The sequence below is a fragment of the Protopterus annectens genome, chromosome 1.part0, assembly GCF_019279795.1.
Source record: "Protopterus annectens isolate FY-2018-M chromosome 1.part0, PAN1.0, whole genome shotgun sequence".
Lineage (NCBI taxonomy): Eukaryota > Metazoa > Chordata > Ceratodontiformes > Protopteridae > Protopterus > Protopterus annectens.
In genome coordinates, this window is record NC_056725.1 from 1,922,077,793 (window position 1) to 1,922,092,650 (window position 14,858).

The window sequence follows — 14,858 nt, forward strand, 5'->3', positions numbered from 1 at the left end:
GACCAGTGAGACTTATGGGTCTGTAGTTTCCAGGGGTCTGTAGATGGCCCACCTTTGTGCAGAGGGATGACTGTTGCCTTTCTCCATTTGTGAGGCATGAAGTCTGTTTGGAGGCTACAGTTAAATAGTAATTTAATACCATTGCTAATGGATTTTCTTTGATGTGGGAGCATGGAGGTATTATTTTGTCATTTAATGTATTAATACATTTTTCAGAAATACAGATGAGTTATCACTGGGTTTTTGTTACGTTTTATTATTCATGAATTAGTTAACTGCCTAGTATGGCTACGTTACACAGCTTGATGTTCATCCATAAAGGCTGTAATATTACTGTGCAAAGCCTATTCCAAATTAGTCTTAGGTTCATAGGTTCATAGGTTCATACTAGGCTATCTGCCCGAGGGCATTTATAAGCCTAGCCCATTGTTTTGTGGCTTACTTTACCCTTTAGTATGGGGAACTATACCCATTATTTTGCTGTGCCTCTGTCGAGCAGTGACACTGAGGTAATTCCTGGGGTATATCTGCGATCTCCATCCATTGGTCAAGATTTCTCTTGAACAAGGCCAGGTGCTCTGCCTCACATGTACCGATTTTGTTCCACAGCATAGGAGTCTTTGGGTGATGAATCTATCCCTCCAGCACGTCCTATTAATAGCCGTGTCGAGGTTTAAGTCTCCGCCCTTGTGGCTCTGATGGATCTAGATTTTTGAGGTGAAGCATATTCATCAAATCTGGGTTTGACATGGCCTTGTATGTTAGGCAAAGGTCACCTCTGAGCAAGCGGTGGCGACTGAATAGAGCTGGAGTTCTTTCAGTCGGGCAGCATAGGACAGATTTTGAGACCCTTTATCCTTTTGGTGAGGAACTTTTGTGGCCTCTCCAGCTGCTGCAAGTGTCGGGTCAGATACATCGAATGGGGCATTGTACTCAATCATTGGTCTGATGAGTGATGAGTAAAGGGAGACTATGACCTCCCTTGATCTAGATGAGAATCCCTTCATGATAAGGTGGGCAATGTAGAAGGACTTCCTAACTACTTTAGCTACATGGGTGTCGAATGACAGACTACTATCAACCTGGGTCCCCAGGTCCCTGATAACTTCTTCTGTGCTCAGTGGATTGCCACCTATTTGGTAGCTAGGGGTAACCTTGTTTTTCCCAGGGTATGACTATGCATTTTTGGCATTTAACTTTAGGCCGTGGCTCTGGCACCAGTTATCCGTTTCTGTGAGACCCTTCTGAAGGATATCTGTGTCAGATGTGTTTTCTACTATGGCGCCCAGTTTGCAGTCATCTGCAAACTTTGTCAGCCATAACCCTCCTGTGTTTGCTTGTACTTCGGAAAAGTAGATGCCAAACAAGAGTGGGCCCAGGACTGAGCCCTGTGGGACACCACTTGTGACAGGCTTTGAGTCTGACATGGCGCCAGCAACTCTAACCCTGTGGGTTCTGTCACTCAGCCAGTTTGCAACCCATCTTGTGATGTATGGGTTAACATTTAAGCTGATGAGTTTTTCAATGATACCCAAGTGGGGTATTGTATCAAAGGCCTTAGCCAGATCGAGGTAGGTTGTATGGACTGCCTTTCCCTCATCAATGGCTTTGGTGACTGTTTCGAAAAAGTCAACCAAGTTTAAAAGGCATGATCTGCCTTTGACAAAGCCAAACTGGGTTGGATCCAAAGTCTGCAAATTGCCTATGTCTTTATTTATGAGGTCCATTATGATCCTCTCCATGGCTTTGCAGATAAGGCTTGTCAAGCTAATGGGCCGGTAATTTCCAGGGTCTGTGGAGGCACCGCCTTTGTGAAGTGGGACCACAGTTGCAGTGCGCCACTCCTGAGTGCATCCAGAGGTAAGACTTTGATTAAACAGCTGTCCTAGCTGTGGGTTTAATTCCTCATTGAGTTCGTGGAGCACACAGCCGGGGACACCATCGGGTCCCATGGATGCTGTGTTTTTTGGAGAGAGCAGTTCTCACTTGGGCGCTGGAGATGTTTGGGGGCTGCACTCATTTGGTATAGATATCTCCTTTGAGAAGTTTGCACTGAACCTGTCAGCCAGTATGTTGGCAATGTCTGTAGGATCAGTAATCTTCACATCATTTTGAACTAGTTCTGAGCATATCTGGGAGTTTCCTCCTAGGTTTCTAACATAGCTAAAGAAGGCCTTATGATTGTCTTTGAGTCTTTAGCTATTTTTCTTGAAATTTGCTTTGGACGATTTTATGAGAGCTCTTAGTTTTTTACTTATAGTGATCAAGGGTGTCTTACCTTTAGATTTTGCTCTATCTTGTAGTAGCCTCCTTTTTGTTGTAGAGTTTGTTTATGGCTGGGGTCCACCAGACTGGACGCTTGCCTTGGTACAAAGAGTCTTTGTTTTGCTTGGGATTGCCTTATCCATGCAGTCCTGCAGGTGCTGGTAGAAGGCGTTTGTAAGTGATTCAGCGGCTTGAGTATTGTTTTCCACGGCTCGGGGCCTGAAAGGAGACCACACTAGTCTTTAGAAGTGTGAAGTCGGCTTTTGAGAAGTTCTTTACTGTGGTCTTTTATTTCAGGTGGGTGGGATGAGGACCTCCAGCGAGATTAGTTTGTGATCTGATCTCACCAGTGAGGGTATACTCGGTGTTGAACATTGTGCTCCCATGTTCGATGATGAGATCAAGTATGTTATCTCCTCTTGTGGGGATGGTGACTAGTTGTTCCATGGCATTTGAGTTTATGAATTCCAGGAACTTTTGGGCTAGGGTGTTTGGGCTTGAGTAGTGTTCCCAGTCTATATTAGGGTAATTGAAGTCACCTAGTATGATGGTGTTTGGTGATACATTTATCCCCTCTAGTGTTTCAGGAAGGCCATGTGAGTTTCCTGAGTTTGTGAGGGTGGCCTGTAACATGCTACAATTTGCAGAGCAGTCTTGCCTATGGTTAATTGCACCCGGATGGTCTCCGATGCATCGTGCGTTGCCACCAGTCTTGAGGTGTGGGTGTCCTTGATGAATATGGATACCCCCCACTCTTACTGAAGAGGACCCTAATTGTTGGGTTTATCCTCTTCATCAGTAAGCCTTTGGCAAACTTTTCTCATCTACACCAGTCTCAGAGTCAATAAATATAAGTAGCCATGGTGTCACTGGTGCACTTACTCATGTCAGGGGTATATTGTTGTTTCTATTGTCCTAAGTCCTATTGCCTAGAGGCAGACTCAAAAAATAGGATTTTCCACAGCACTGACAAAAAGAAATATGCACAGTTTAACAGAAGCACCACATAAGGCTAATATACAGTGTTTGCTGGGTGTTATTGATGTCCCTATAGGCTGCCTTAGTGTACTACTGGTTAAAAAAGCGCAAAGTGTTTTACCAGTAAAGTGCTTGGTGAGCACTGTCAAACAATAGGAGCATACCTCTCATCTTATTTGTTTACATTTCTGGGCAGGATAAATTATCAAAATCAGGTAGAGTTGTTAAATAATGCTGTAATTCAGGTAAAATGTTAATACAATGGCAGAAACAATTAGAACTATGACAGTGATTTCCCAGAAAATCAAGTTGATAAGGAAGAAAGCATAAATATGAGATTAACTCTGGAACAGTTGAAAGGCACCGACACAAAGTTGTTCTTACTTCTGCCACTGTCATTTGTTGGCTGGCACTTTCCGTGTGTAGCATGAGACCCAATATTAACAGCACTTTGGCAGGTGCTTAACAACTGTTAAACACCTTTCTAACGGCTCTTAATATCAGCAATCATGCTAGTATAGTGCTTAACTAGCGGTATTAGAATGTAATCATAGTGCTCCATGCACTGCAATGCGCTACAGTGATAATAATAATAATAATAATAATAATAATAATAATAATAATAACAATAATGGTTACTTACTTTCTTGTAGTCATAAAACCCGAGTAGAACAGTTTCTCAAAAGTGAAACTTTTCTGCTTACTACTCACACACACACACACACACACACACACACACACACACACACACACACACATACACATATAAAATACTGCAGCATGGCCCATTGGTTATAAAAGAGTCCTTGGTGATCTAGTGGTAGTGATACCTGCACGGAATGCTGGGGTCCTGGATTTAATCCCCAGACAAAGGTCAGAGTTTTCCTTTCCTGTTGAGTTGTTAATACTGTGATGCCCGTTCACTGGCCCAGTAATCAAGGAGCCTCAATCCCCACCACTAACACTAGTGAGGGATGTGCACATTGGGAGGATGACAAGTACATACACAGTAAAATACAATTTCCCTTAAGAGCACACAGGGATCACAATCAGTCTGGGGATGGTTACTCCCTCTCTCTCCAGATCCCCAGTAAGACTCCCCACTGGTACAGCTGTAGGATTAAGATCTCAGCTGAGTGGTCATGCCAAAACCTCCAGCACCCACTCTGTCCCACCAGTGCTTCGTGTCCCTGCACAAGTAGTTCACACACACACACACACACACACACACACACACACACACACACACACACACACACACACACACACACACACACACACACACACACACACACACTTTGAGATTTGATTTATATGCAAACACACAGACACTCCTGGGGAAGGCAGGCATAGGTTCACTAGCTATACCCCCTTCTGCCCAGACTAAAAGGTAGTAATCACTGCCACCAACCACTATTTACTTATCAGCTACTTAAGGCTCTTCTCAAAAGGTGACCAATTCTACTGTGCAATGTTACTGTTATCCAAATGGTAAGTGTGTCCAAGGCTAAGGCTATATAGAAGTGGCCTATACAGTGTCACCAAATGCATGCAAGTACTCTGAGATCTTAAATATCTCTAAACAAACCAGCTGCAATTAAAAGGTTTAAAAATATTTAATAATAAATAATAAAAGCACAAGACAATACTAATTAACTCAACACAGTAACAATAGAGTTCAGAATCACAAGAAATATTTTAAAACAACATTGCAGAACAGTCTCGCATAAATACAGAAAACATCTAGACTACTCTTTCTATATTTCTATCTATCTCTAAGAGATACTATTCCCTAAATGGCTTACTTACACAGCCAGGCAGATATAGATGAGAAGTGCTGAAGAAATGTTTACAGGTCCAGAACAAAATACAAAATTCACTGACTTTCTCTTTGAGATAGTTCTTAAATTAATAATACACATAGGTTTATAGGTTCATAGGTGTGTACTAGGCTAATGGCCCTGGGACCTTTACAAGTCTAAACACCAATGACCAGCATGTAGGTATATAAGGCAATAAATTGTTTATATTTATAAATAAGTTTTATTCTTCAGACCGGTTTCAGCTCACCAGCCTTCTTCAGTGAATCATAAACACACAAATAGCAGCATACTACATACTTAAAAATCTCCCCCCAAAATGTGACATACATAGTCCAGCCCATAATAAAATGGCAAGAAACATACTAAATATAAAATAAATCCAAAATACATAGTATTACATACAGTTAATAACACCCATACAAAACAACCTAATGAACCTAAATCAAATAGAAACTACATATAAATATATCTGGTGTGACTTTATAAATGATCATTAAGTCCAGGGCCAAACAACCCCCCCAAATTGATAATCCAGTATTTCTCCTTTTTATTGAGTGTAGTGTGCCAACCCTGTCGATTACTCTGATCCACAATAATTCTATCTATAATCATAAAATGAAATTCAGCATCAACATGTTTAACAGTACGGTGATAAAGTGCATCGGTTTCCCATCTATTCCTTATGTCACGTCTATGTTCAGACATGCGTATCCTCAATGTTCTGGAGGTCTGGCTGACATCCGGTGCCTTTGTCAAGTAGAGCCACTGGAGTTATCCCCGGGGTGAATTTTCTATTTCCCATCCACTCATCAAGATTTCTCTTGAAGAGGGTCAGTGAGGTGCTTTGCTTGACATGTATGGGAAGTCTGTTCCATAGCATGGGCAGTCTCTGGGTTATGAACCTGTCCCTCCAGTACATTCTGTTGACTGTGGTAATGAGGTTCAGGTCTCTGGACCGTGTGGTGTGGGGGTATTGGGATTTCTTTAGATGTAGCATTTCTAACAGAGCTGGGTCAGGCATGGCTTTGTAAGTCAAGCAGAAATTGCCTCTAAGTAGGCGATATGAGACAGAGAATAGTTGGAGTTTTTTGAGTATGTCCATATAGGACAAGTGTTTAAGGCCTAGGATCCTCTTTGTGAAGTACTTTTGTGGCCTTTCCAGTTGTTGCAGGTGTCTTGTGAGGTACATTCCAAATGGAGCATTGTACTCGATGATTGGCCAATTAAGGGAAGAGTAGAGGGAGACAGTGACCTATTTCTTCCCGGATGCAAAACCCTTAGTAATGAGATGTGCCACATAGTAAGACTTTCTGACCACAGTGGCAATGTGGTGATCTTAAGAGAGGTTGCTGTTAACCTGTATTCCCAGATCTCTTATAACACCTTTTGCATTCAGTGGACTACCATCAATGTGGTAATTCATGGGAACCAGGTTTTTCCCAAAGGGGATATTGACATTTTTTGGCATTGAGCTTAAGGCCATGGTTCTGACACCAGTCGTTGGTATCAGTGAGGCTATTCTGTAGGATGTCAACATTACCTGAGGAGTTAATAATAGCTCCCAACTTGCAATTGTCTGTGAGCTTTGTCAGCCAGAGTCCCTTCCTGTTGGCCTGGACTTCAGAGAAGTAGATACCAAACAGGAGAGGATCCAAAACCGAACCCTGTGAGACTCCACTTGTGACTAGTCAGCAGTCTGACTTGGAGTCAGCTACTTTTACACTGTGGGTTCTATCTGAGAGCCAGTTTGCAACCCACCTAGTGATATAGGGGTTGATGCTTAGCTTAGTGAGTTTTTCTATGATTCCTGAGTGGGGAATGATATCAAAGGCCTTGGCCAGATCAAGGTATGCTGTATGAACCACCTTGCCTTCATCCACAGCTCTGGTGACTGACTCAAAGAAGTCGACCAAGTTGATCAGGCAGGATTTACCCTTCACAAAACCAAACTGTGTGGGATCCAGAGTTTAGAGATTCCCTATATCCTTGTTTACTAGGTCCATGATGCGTTCCATAGCTTTGCATATCAGACTCATCAAGCTAATGGGGCAGTAATTCCCAGGGTCTGTAGTTGCTCCTCCTTTGTATAGAGGGATGACTGTAGCAATGCGCCATTCCGTAGTGACAAAGCCTGAGGTGAGGATGTAGTTCACTCTGTATTTCATGTAGAACACAGCCAGGGATATTGTCATGTCCCATAGCTGTATTCTTGGCCTTGGACAGTGCTGTTTTAAACTGTGCAGCAGTAATACTGGGTGCCTGGCAATCATACCAGTATTGTGATTGGTCTTTTGTGGGGGAGAGAGGGATAAAGTTGGCACTGAATCTGTTGGCCAGTATATTGGCAATGTCTGTTGGCTCAGTATAAGAGGTACCGTTTTGCAGTAGTTCAGAGCAAATCTGGGTATTGCCGTGGAGATTTTTTACATAACTATAGAAGGCCTTGTGGTTGTCTTTACTGTCTGCTGCAATTCTGTTTTCATAGCGAGCTTTAGAGGATTTGGTGAAGGATATCAAATTTTTGTTGAGGCTGATAAGGGAGTTTTTTCCAGTCTTGGGACTTCACCTTATTCCGCATCAGTTTCTTCCTTCTGTTGTAGAGTTTGTTTATGGCAGGGGATCACCAGATTGGCTTCATTTTTTTGGAGGAGAGTGTCTTGGTTCTATTGGGTATGGCAAGATCCATGCATTTGTGTACATGTTCATACAGTGCATTGATGTATGATTTAGCAATCATGCAACTATTCCCCATTTGCATGGGTGCTGTGAAGTTAGCCACCTCTGTTTTTAGGAGCCCAAAGTTAGCTTTGGAGAAGGTTTTCATGGTGGTTACCTTTGCAGGGTGGTGGGAAGGATGTGGATTTCTAAGGTGATTTAGTTTGTGGTCGGATATAACCAGGGAGGAGCTGGCTATTGGTGTAGAGCAATGGTCACCCATGTTAGTAATGACCAGGTCAAGGATGTTGCTACCTCTACTGGGGATAAGAATGAGCTGGTCCAGGGCATTGGAATTAATGAACTCCAGGAAACATTGGGCAAATGTATTGGTACATGAGTAGGTTTCCCAGTTAATGGAGGGGTAGTTGAAGTCTCCTAGTATGAGAGTGTTAGGTTGGACACTAATATTCTCCAGAGTGCTTAGGAATGTGGAGTGTGAGTCTTGGGACATGGTTGGGGACCTATAGCAGGCTAGAATCTGAATTGCTGTCTTACCCAGTGTTAGCTGCATCTGAACTAACTCTGATGCGTTATGTTGGGCTACCAGTCTGGAGGTATGCGCATCCTTTATGAATATGGAAACACCACTGCTTTTGGAGCTTTGGTCCAAGTTCTGGGGCCGAAAGGTGTAGAAAGAGTTATAGCCTGGTAGAGTAGGGGAGCTTTCTGCTGCCTTGAACCAGGTATCTGCTACAGCACTAATGTTGATGTTCTCCATTTTAGGGAGTGCTTCAAGCAAGTGCATTTTGTGATTTAGACTTCTAGCGTTGAGCAGCATGACCCTCAGATTGCATTTGTTTGTAGCTGTTACAGTGGCAATTTGATCTTTGGAACACCACCTAAAAAAGTCACTATGGGGAGGCAAGAGCTTTGGCCAGTATCCGGAAGCCCAGGGTTGACAGATGCAGGCCATCTCTGGCATGCATCAAGGTCGTTCAATCATGCCATCCCAGGCAGACAGATACTGGATCCCCTTAGAGTGACACCAGAAACTTTGCCAATTGTTGAAATCAATCATATTTTGCTTGTACTGTATTATCATTCTGGGTGATAGTGGGATGCTGCTCAGGGCTAGGGTCATACCCGCCTGGGCTATGTAGTCCGAGTGCTCCTCCATGTCTCTTTTCATGTAGTCCAGGGAGGTATGTCTCAGATCATTCATACCCACATGTACAATGACTGAGTCATATTTGTACCTGTTGTTGAGGGACCTGAGTGTGTGCATTATGTGGCGGACCCTGGCACCTGACAGGCAGCTGACTGTTACTTTCTCCTTATTCAACCTAGTGAGTTGGACATCAGTGTGCTTCACTTTTGAGTCATCTATGATTAGTGTGTTAGGCATGCTGTTTTTCCTTAGGGCCTTTGGTTGACTGGCACACTGTTTAGGAGAGTTATGCGTCTCATGATTAGTGTTCTGTTGTGGTGGTCAAGTGCATTTCTGCCTTGGAGGTCTCTGCTGTTTGGGTAGATTTTTATTGAGAGCCTCCATGAAAGTGGGTGTGTGGTTTGTGTTTTTATGTGAAGACAGTGCTGGGGTGTGTTCTGGAGGGCTAGGTGTTCCATGTGGTGTGGTGCAAGTGTTGACCTTCTTCTTTTGACCAGCTGTTCCAGTCTTGACTGGAGAGTGCGTGGCTTCCAGTTTGGATATATAAGTGCATCTCTCACAAGTCTGAGTGTTGGGAGATAAGAGGAGAGGGTTGTCAGTGTACATGAGGCAGTTGCTACATTGCCTCAGGATGCCCAAGTTCACCAGGTTAATTGGAGAAATCACAGGAAACTGACCTTTAGACATGCCTGGAGGGGTGGGCATTAGTTATAAGTACTGGAGCTGTTTCCTTGTAGAATGTTTAGTGCTGATAGCACTTTTGTGTGCTACAATAATTGCTACAAGATGTCTGGTAAAGTGCTAGACTAATAAGCTAGTAAAAGTATAGGAGAGGAGAGAACTAGCAGATCTAAGGAAAAAATTGAACAGCAGACTTTGGTCTGACCAGAAGCTTACAAACTGTCCTGGATACAGCAAATCTGTATTTGGACTAAACTATTAACAGGAAAGGTGGGAAATGAGTGCAAATGCAGGCTTTTAAACCAGAAAGTTGAAAGAGATGGAAAGACTGCCCAAATGGCCAATACACTACAATGTCTGGGCCAGAATCCACTCCTCTTGAGGTAGATAGGCTACCTAGTGCTTACCACTCCCATGGATAAGCTAGAAGGCTTCCCTCCAACACAGAAAGGCTTCAGGGGCTCAGAAGCTTACATACAGTCCTGGATACAGCAAACCTGTATCTGGACCAGACTAGTTATAGGAAAGGTGGAAAAAGCACAAACACAGGCTTTTAGACCAGAAAGTTGAAAGAGGTGTAAAACTGCTCAAACGGCCAATAAACTGCAATTTCTGGGCCAGAGACCACTCCTCTTGTTGTAGATGGCTACTTAGTGCTTACCACTCCCACTGACAAGCTAGAAGGCTTCCCTCTGACACAGAAAGGCTTGGGAGTATGAGAAGCTTACAATCAGTCCTGGATAAAGCAAATCTGTATCTGGACTAGACTAGTTATAAGAAAGGTGAGAAACAAGTGCAAATGCAAGCTTTTAAATCAAAAAGTTCAAAGAGAGGGAAAAAACTGCCCAAAAAGCCAATGAACTACAATTTCTGGGCAAGAAACCACACCTCTTGTGGTAGATAGGCTACCTAGTGCTTACCACTCCCACTGATAAGCTAGAAGGTTTCCCTCCAACACAGAAAGGCTTGGGGGGTTTGGAAGCTTACAAACAGTCCTCGATACAATAAATCTGTATCTGGACAAGACTAGATACAGGAAAGGCGGGAAACAGGCGTAAACCCGAGCTTTTAAACCAGAAAGTTGAAAGAGATGGAAAACTGCCCAAAGGGCCAATAAACTACAATTTCTGGGCCAGAAACCACTCTTGTGGTAGATAGGCTACCTACTGCTTACCACTCTCACTGATAAGTTAGGAGGCTTCCCTCCAACACAAAAAAGCTTGGGGGGCTCAGAAGCTTACAAACACTCCTAGATACAGCAAATCAGTATCTGGACTAGACTAGTTACAGTAAAGGCAGGAATCAAGCTTAGAATTTTTTTTTTGCAATTAAATTAACAAATGACTAAAATATGTGCAGAAGGCAGTAAATTAGGAGGTCACTAACAAGCAGTAATAAGTAAGAGCAACTGAACAGATAAGAGCACACAGAACAGCAAACTAAGACAGTTACAGTAAGAACAGCTGAATAAAGTATATATATTTTTATTTTTTTTCGAGGGGGGAAACAGAGCAGGCTTAAGAGGCTGCAGGGGCTGTCATTCCCAAATGCTCTCTCTGTACACAGTAGATAAAGCTGAAGAGATGGGACTAGCAGGAGTGTCTGAAATCAAAATATGAGCAAATGAGATTGGCCTAGAAGGTTTGTCCAAACACAAGTTTACAAGAGGGGCATGCAATTTTAAAGCCACCAAGATTAACACCACAACAAGAACAGGGAGGGCAAGTGGGAAACAATTAGACAGACAAAGAGAGACCACAATATTCAATTCAATTAATATTCATTCAAAAAAATAAATAAAATGCAGTACTATATGAAAAAAGTGCAGATAAAAGTGTACTTAATTAAGCTTATACTTCCAGTTGATTGCAGGGTAATCCAGCCAGCCACCAGCTCAGATATTTAGCAGAAATAACACAAGATGTAACACTTATATGGCAAGACAAACCCCCTAGGCTAGGAGTTTAACACAGAATATCTTACCCCCACTGCTACTACTGGCTACACTTCTAACAAGCTCCCTGTAGAGATGCAGAGAGACCACAATATTCAATTCAATTCAATTAATATTCAGTAAAAAAAATAAATAAAATGGAGTACTATATGAAAAAAGTATAGATAAAAGTGTAATTAATTTAGCTTATACATCCAGTTGATTGCAGGTTAATCTTAGCCAGCCAACAGCTCAGTTATCTAGATAACATCACTATTTGACACCTGCATCTAGTTCCCAGGATAAACAGATACCAACAGAATTTAACATGTCTCTATGAAAAATACTTATCTCATAGAAGCTAGACTGAAACTGGAAGTCGTAAAAGAATTACCATGGAAACCTGTAATTACCTCTGTTTCCAGACAATAGAAAGAAGCCCCTAGCCTAGACATCCTGTCCCTTAGCTGAGATAAACCAACTTCACAGCAGATCATAAAACGTTTTACTTATTTTCACAGAGTTTGCAAGTTAACTCTGTATGTCCCAACTTCTACTATGAAAACATACATTTGCACAGGCATATAGTCCATATACATTTCTGCTCTTCTCCAACAGAGTGCATTGTGGTTACATTTTTGAAGCACAGCACATAACATATAGTTTAATCATAACATATAGTTATCTTACATTTGTAAAGTAACCCTGTGGGTCATAATAATATTTACAAATGACATAGGATTATTTACAAAATTTGTTGCTAGTCCATTAGATGCCTGTGTGTTGAAAATAACCTCATTGCCATTTCCTAGTTGAAAGGAAAAACTGCTGTTGGGCAAAACCAGGTACCTAAATGTCCAGAGACTCCTTGATTCATTTTTGCTCCAGTGGCAGTGGTAGCTACACAGAATGAGGAGAAGGGGATCATAAAACTCTTAGCATTTAAACCAATAGACATTTTATATAACTGTCTCAAAATGCAATATATTTGACAAACATTACATGCAGTATATGCAAGTAGATTTACAGAGGAACAAGAGTAAAGGAAGAAAAGTTCATGAGATTATTTTATAGAATAGTGGTCCCTCTTGGGAACGCTTTGGGTGTAAAAGTGTCTTTTGAGGAAGAGTGAAAGGAATGTGTCTAAGATGAGAGAAGGGGGGACTTCACAGATAGAGTACAGAGTATAGTATGAAGAAATGAGAATCTACAGGGAGGAAAACTGGTTTACATTATGTTACCTACTGCATAGCACCTAATGAAAACTTTATGATTTAATAAATCAAAACTGGATAAAGCATCCAGATACTGTCAGCCTTATTGCTGACAGTACCGGGATACTTTATCCAGTTTTGGTTTATTAGTGCATTTTTGGCTTCATGATTTAATCTTTTTTTTTATACTGAAGACTTGGTAAGATAGGAGTGGTCCTTGTCTATAATGGCAGGTATTCCTTTACAGAAGGGGCTGGTGTTAATAAAGTCTTTTCCTAGGCGTAAGTATGCAGGGGAGGGTTATGGGTTGTGAATTTAGGTTATAGGTCGTGCAGCTTTTAGTTAGTTTGCTGGCAAAAAAGGATTAAGTCTGCAGGTTTTATACTTTATGGGTGAGGGAGACTTGGAGTAGGGTGCCCCTTTTTTAACTGGAAGGTATTTTGCCTTTTGGAGGAAATTGCACTGATGTTTCTTTTGGAGGCCAAGTAGATGAATCTAAAGATTTTGTTTGCTGTGTTTTGGAGGGAAGATTTTGTTCAGTATGAAGATCTTAGATTTTATCTTTTTGGTACTGAGTGCAAGTTTTGAGTAGCCAATTAGAGAAGGAGGAAAGTCTTCTTCAAGTTTATTTTCTTGATAAAATGGGTTTCCTGGTGCTACTGGCAAAGAACTCTTTCTGAACAGTAGACAGCGCTAATACTTACCACCTCAGTATGAATCTATAAACCAAGCAAAACCAATGCAATTGTACTAAAGGGTATAATAAATGAACTATCTTGCTATCTTGTGCTGTATATGTCAGGTGTTAGTACTCTGACAAATGATGATGCCATACGTTCTGAGGTGAGTTCAATAAGTATATAATTCAATCGACTTCATTCATTACACTGGCCAGTTGACCATGTAGTCTTTGTAATCAATTCCTTGTTTTTCAAGTTCAAATGGATTCATAGTTTTATTAGCATACTGCTGAGAGAGGTTATAGATTTATAGGTAACATGTTATATGTAATAACCAAGTAAATCCTGAAAGAAGCAGAACTGTGAAACCAGACCACCATAGTGGAAAAGAGCTCAGGTGTTCAAAATTGCACACACAAACAGCAGATGAAAACTCAAGCTTTGAATGAACTTTTAATAGTTAAGCACCTTCATCCTCACAGCAACCCAGGATTTGTCAGAACTAAATATACCCCCATACCCTTATTTAAATTCATTGCAACCTGTCTCATTGGTCACAATAATTAATTACTAACAACAGCTTAGTACTTTGTAGCCTAAAATAACTCCATTAAAAACTAACACAATGCTTTAAATATATATAAAAAGTGTTATTAAGTGTTTGAGACAATGTAAAAAGTATATCTGTTATGTTAAAAGTATATCTGTTGTGGTAAAAATACAGACAGCTAGACTGTAAAAATGAAGGCAGCCAAATAGTAGTATTTATTAATTTATTTATTTATGTATGGATGTGTGTATGGATGGATGGATGTCTTATGAATGGCTTGTTACTTTTTCATATTAGATGCTTAAATGAACATGATAGATTGAATTGTTTGTTTCCTATTATGTTAACCATTGATTCTTAATCCAGTATTATGTGATACTGAGTTGATTTATTTATTTTTTTTTAATCAGACTGAATTTGTTTCTGCACTGTAAACATTTTTAAGAAGCGTATTATTATTTATATACTTTTTATAAATGGTTATATAAAATGTTATGGTTTTATAAATGGTTTGTTGTTTCATACATTTGATCTTTCAAAAGATAGATTAATAGGTATGGGTGTATGATGGGTGAGCAAACAATTACAAAGTCAACATCTGTTTGGTCAACACCTTTTCAACAAGTTAAACAGATGGTCAACAGGTGTGCAAGATCGACAAACTAGGTGAATATTTCCTTTCCCTTTGGGTTGTGTAATCACAGACTTAGTATAAAATTAGCAGGGGGTGTGAGGCATCCTCTGCAAAACCACTTGCTTTAGATTTATCCCACTCTGGGCTAAACCCCAGAGCATGTGCATACATGTCAATGTTATGTATTTCAGTGTAAGTACATCGATATTCTGGTCATCAACATTGTGGTCCATTCGACTTGTTGCCCTACATATCTCTCTTATATATATATATA

The 14,858-nt window shown here is 41.0% G+C and overlaps 1 protein-coding gene across 4 annotated transcripts in view; it reads left to right on the forward strand.

Moving 5' to 3' along the window:
* The window catches only part of PRLR (prolactin receptor), a 2,068,968-nt gene that overhangs the window by 1,942,730 nt on the left and 111,380 nt on the right, over window positions 1-14,858 (forward strand). The window lies entirely within an intron of this gene.